We start from the raw sequence: 6,000 nt of genomic DNA on the forward strand, positions 1-6,000 counted from the left end.
TCAAGGAACAAACAAGCATAAACATCTCCTTAATTCTCAAAACATCTGGTAACTATGCCTTTGGCCAAACATCCTATTATCCAGCCTTAAGAGCAAAGTCAAGCCTGAACTCTCTGACCTTGAGTCAAGATGGAATCAAGCCACAAACTGGAGTTACTGTGGGCTCCCACAGGCCACACACCTTAGTAGGCCCCCAGACCTTAGCACAACTGACTCCATGATGGAAGTATCATTCAAGCCATAAAACTCAGCAGGTAGACAGCACCACCTGCCAAAACTAAAACAAAGGCCTAATCCATCAAAGTCCATAGTTCTGGGAAAGTCTCTAAATGTACTAACTTGCTTTTTGGCTTCTGTAGTTCCCCTTCTGGCTAACTGTTCTTGTTAACTGAAGTATGTCAACCCAGGAATCGGGGGTTTTTGGTTTTGTTTTGTTTTGTTTGTGTGTGCTTAAAAGCTCACCCTGAGGAAGACTCGGTGCTACCCTGGGATCCTGAGCACCCAGTACCAGCTAATACAGACTTTTTATTGGCTTAAACCCATGCCCAAGCAGTCCGCTCTGGTGGATACCCCACAACATCAGTATCTTAAGCACCTGTTATACATCACAAATCGTCCATGCTAACATGCAGACTTCTCACCTCCCCAGGCTTCCCTCATCCCAGATACCGTTCGTTCTCTTTATAACGGCTAGGCTTCCCTCCCTGCCCTCTGTTCTCACCACACTCTTCCTGTTCTTTATCTCTGATTACTCTTCCTCCTCTTACCAACAGCCCTGGCCGTGTGCAGTCGGCTGGCCATGCTCAATCTACTTCTCTCTCTCTGCTCCAGACTCTCCCAAATGCCTCTGGCTATTCTCTCTCATATCTGCAGTAACAACCTTAACCATATCATGGGGGAGGGGTGTCATGATGGCAGAGTTTCTGTATTGTGCTCCTCTCATGTGAAAACATATAATTTCTCATCCTCCTGCCTCCATCTCCTGAGAGTGTAAGCATGCGCTACTTCACCCATTGAAAGGAAAGGATTTTTCAGCTAAAGGTGATCTTGGTGATCAGAGGCCAAGGAATACTGAAAAACTCACACCACGAGACAGACATCATGCAAGAGACTTATTGGGAAGGGGGGAACACAAAATGGCTGCCTCTGAATGGGGATGGAGACAGCGATGAGCCAGGCTGAGATGGTGGGCTTTACGGGGTGTGTGTGGGGTGGGGGTGGGGGTGTAGGGGTTTGGGGGTGTAATGGGGCACGGACGTAGGGAAAATATGGCAATGGTGGAAATGTGTCCCATTGTCCATTAGTGACGGTGAGGCTGTTGGCACTGACTCATTGAAGGCGGAGAGGAATCTGGTTTTGGAATGTGGGCAAAGGACTTTTGGCGATTCTCAGTATGCCCAACACTGGCACTTTTCTTAGTTTCCCAATATGGTGATAAGAAATACCCTGAAATATTTACTGCAACAGTGATATACGAAAACACCCGTGATTACTACTGGTGACGAAGTCCCAGGAAGGTTTGTTTTGTCCCGTGTAGCTAAGGATAACCTCAGAAAGGTCTTGATCCTTCTACCTCTAGTTGCTGGGTGCATGCACCACCATGTCTGGCTTCAAAGTCCTAGGTGCCAGTTAATTCTGACTATCGTCATTGTTGGCAAACTGAGAACTACTCACATTCCAGAACCAGGTGCTACTCCACCCTGTCCTCAACGACTCAGTGCCAGCAGCCACATCATCACCAGCCACCAAATGACACATTGCCATGAGTCTGGTACCCTTCATAGAATTCCTCCAACCCGCTCTCTCTTTTTCTCTCTCTCTTACCCTGGCTCAGAGGCGGCCTTTCACCCCTCCTCCCAGGAAATCTCATGACCGAGGTCTGTTGAGTAGTGTGATCCCTGTGGCATTCCTTGGCCTCCACTGCAAAATCCTAACAGTGATCATTAAAGTTCCGGTCTCGTGCTAGGCCATGGGTGTTAGAGCAGCATGGAAGGCCCAGTAAGGGAAAGCTGTCGTTTCCTGGCCACAAAGTGGGATCCACCTCCGGGGGGATCCACCTCCAGGTAGAAACATGCCATTGTCCCCTCCCTTAAGAGTTAATCTGAGGCCAGATGGTGGTGGCGCACGCCTTTAATCTCAGCACTGTGAGACAGAGCCAGGCGGATCCCTGTGAGTTCGAAGCCAGCCTGGTCTACAGAGCAAGATCCAGCATAGGCACCAAAACTACACAGAGAAACTCTGTCTCGAAAAACCAAGGCGGGAGGGGAGAGTTAATCTGAGCCAGGCAGTGGTGGTGCACTTTTTTTTTTTTAAAGATTTATTTATTATGTATACAGTGTTCTGTCTGCATGTATCCCTGCCTACCAGAAGAAGTCACCAGATCTCATTATAGAAGTTTGTGAGCCACCATGTGGTTGCTGGGAACTGAACTAAGGACCTCTGAAAGAACAGGCAGTATTCTTAACCTCTGAGCCATCTCTCCAGCCCAGTGGTGCATGCTTTTAACCCCAGCACTCAGGAGGCAGAGGCAGGCAGATCTCTGTGAGTTCCGGGCCAGCCTGGTCTACAGAAGAGTTCCTAGACAGCCAAGGCTACACAGAGTAACATTGTCTCAAAAAACGAAAACACAACAACAAAGAAAGAGTTAATCTGGTTGGCTCAGCCAATCACACAACCAAGGGACTAAACTAAAGAGACAGGAGAATAGTTAGCTCTTTAATGAGATAATGCAGTTTTTCTCCCCCAGGACCCCGCTCCCTAGCACAGTTCCTGTGAACTGCAGGGAGATTCTGCTGGGTCTCAGGACTCAGGAAGGGTAACTTCCTTTTTCCTCCCTTCTGTTTTCTTTCAGATGCTGGCCAGAGCCTAAGTGTGCGTTTTCGTGGTACTTGGGGCTTTCCTCCTCCCTCCTTGCCATCTGGCTGTTTGTCCACAGAGTGGCTGGTTTCTATGTGGCTTAACGCCACCTGCATGGCCTTTTCTGTTTCTCTATTCTCTCTCTCTCTCTCTCTCTCTCTCTCTCTCTCTCTCTCTCTCTCCCCCCCCCCCCGTCTCCTGAAGCTTCGAAGCGTGTGTGTGTGTGTGTGTGTGTGTGTGTGTGTTGTGAACTGCCTGCCATGAGTGTTGGGTTGGGTCCTCTGATAAAGCCGCAAGTGCTTTTAACCACTGAGACATGTCTCTAGCCAAAGCCCTCCAAATTCTTTTATTAATGAGATTAAGATTAATAACTAGAAGGGACCCTGATCTCCCTGATGTCATCGTAACAGAGGCCTATAATCCCAGCACTTAGGACACAGATGCAGAAGGGTCACAAATTCAAGGCCAGCATAGGCTATGTATTAACATTCTGTCTTGAATGAATGAATGAATGAATGAACGAATGGACTCACTTAAGTAAAGTGATAATAAAGTGATATAATTTTCCCCTCCATCCATGTTCTCAGACCTTCTGACTTAAAGGTTTCTGGACTCCAGGTTAAGAATTCTTGCCCTAAGATTGTAAAACATCGGTAGCGAACTTCTGCGCTCTGGGGTTCTCCCATTGTGCTGTAAGCCTGTATTTAAGACCTCCTCCCTCCTTCAATAAACGGCATTTGGCATTTAAATAAATAAATAAATAAATAAATAAATAAATAAATAAATAAATAAATAAAATAAGAAAATAAATAAATTAAATAAATAAAAAATAAAAAGTACTAAAAAAAAAAAAGAATTCTTGCCCTAAAAATCAAAGGTTTTTTTTTTTTTTTGAAGAGGTGTAAGCTTTGTATAAAAGTGTAAACAACGTGCTGTAGCTGGCGGCTGCAGGCCCCTCCAGTGCAGACAGGCTGTTTCCAGTTTCCTAGCTAAAGAGGCTCATGCATCCCAGGCTGGCCTCCAACTCCTTGAGGATAATCTTGAACTCTTAATTCTTCTCCTCTGCCTCCCAAGTTGTTACAGATGGTGCCACCATACAGTTGATGGAAACCCAGGGCCTTGTGCATGCCATGCAAGTATTCTACCAACTGAGCATCCCCACTACTGTGGACATCGCTCTGCATGCTGTGAATGTGTTGCTCTGATTGGTTAACAAATAAAATGCTGATTGGCCAGTAGCCAGGCAGGAAGTATAGGTGGAAAAAAAGAGAGGAGAATGCTAGGAACAGGAAGGCTGAGTCAGGAGTCGCCAGGCAGACACAGAGGAGGCAAGATGTAAAAGTACCGGTAAGCCACAAGCCACATGGCAACTTATAGATTAATAGAAATGGGTTAATTTAAGATGTAAGAACTAGATAGCAAGAAGCCTGTCACGGCCATACAGTTTATAAGTAGTATAAGTCTCTGTGTGTTTACTTGGGCCTGAGCAGCTGCAGGAACCGGGTGGACACAGGAAAACTCCAGCTACACAAAACCCACTCACAAACAGGCCTACGTCTCTGTCTCTGGCAGCTACCTTCCACTTTGCCTGACAGGAAGGGATTAAAGTGTTTATAAACTTCTATTCTTTGCGGTTTTGTTTTGTTTTACATTGATTCATTTGTTTAGTGGGGAGAGGGGAGGTACAAGTAGAAGTCAGAGGAAGTAAACAGTATAGGAAAGGGACCTGTGGGCGGAAGTTTTTTGTCCTGCTAGCAGCTCCCAAATAAACACACAGAAGCATAATATTAATTACAAGTGCTCAGGCTTATTACTAACTAGATCTTACAACTTAAATGAACCCATTTCTACTAATCCACATTTGCCATGTGGCTTTTACGTCTATCCCATTTTGTGTGTCTCACTCATTCTGTGTCTGGCTGGCGACTCCTCTGACTCTGCCCTTCCTCCCAGCATTCTCAGTTCGGTTATCACACCTATACTTCCTGCCTAGCTACTGGCCAGTCAGTTCTTTATTAACCAATGAGAGTAATATATATTCACAGTGTACAGAAGGATTATTCCACAGTAGGGACCAAATAAGGTGAGAAATGATACTGAAAAGTTGACTTGGGGACACGGTAGGTCTTACTTCAGAGCTTTCCCCTAGGAGGATAAGAAATGGGATTCCTCACATCTGTGTGTCTGTGACAGAATCTCATGTAGGCTGAGCTGGTTCCAAACTCACTGTGTGAGCTCCTGATCCTCCATTCCCCACTTCCCAAATGCTGGCATTAGGGGTCCGAGCCACACTGGCTCTGTTAGTCATTGTAAGTGTGTTGAGAGTGGGAGGACCAGGGAACTCCCCAGACACTCGGGGCTCCCCGATGCACACAGGTAAAGCAGCTTAGTCAGTGTTCTGTTGCTGAGAAGAGACACCATGACCGTGGCAACTCTTACAAAGAAGGCCTAAACTTTCATAGTTGGGGTTTGCTTACAGTTTCAGAGGTTTAGTCCATCGTCATCACGGTCAGGAACATGGTGGTTCATAGACAGACATGGTGTTGGAGAGGTAGCTGGGAGTTCTACATTCAGATCCAAAGGCAGCAGGAAGAGAGAGAGCGCCACTGCGCCTGGCTCGGGTTTCTGAAACCGCAAAACCCATCCCCAGTGACACACTTCCCACAACAAGGCCACACCTACTCCAACAACAAGGCCACACCTCCTCATCCTTTCAAACAGTGCCGCTCTCTAGGAGCCTGTGGGGGCCAGTTTCATTCAAACCATCACAGACAGAGAAGAGGCTGGACCGGAAGGGGGAAAGCACACCCAGGCCCTGAGCCCACCCAGCGTCTGCTGTGGTGACCTGCGATGGGAGTGACACCAAGTGTGGAAACAAAGCCACTGCTTTGCTTTGTCCTCCTAAGGACACTAAATAAACATCATCGAGTGCTGAGAACAACCAGACGGAGGAGAAGCGCTAAGCGGGGAGTCAGGAGGGCTGGCCATGATACTAGCCTTGTCAGAATGAGCAATGGTGACTGGAGTCGGGGTGGCCGTTAGGGTGGTGATACAATCCCTATGGCCTGCAGTGCTCCTTTGGGACCTGTGGAAACACGGAAGCAGCATGTCAGACCCTAAGCGCACAGCTGGTGGCTGAAACCG

Source organism: Peromyscus eremicus, chromosome 20, assembly GCF_949786415.1.
Source record: "Peromyscus eremicus chromosome 20, PerEre_H2_v1, whole genome shotgun sequence".
NCBI lineage: Eukaryota > Metazoa > Chordata > Mammalia > Rodentia > Cricetidae > Peromyscus > Peromyscus eremicus.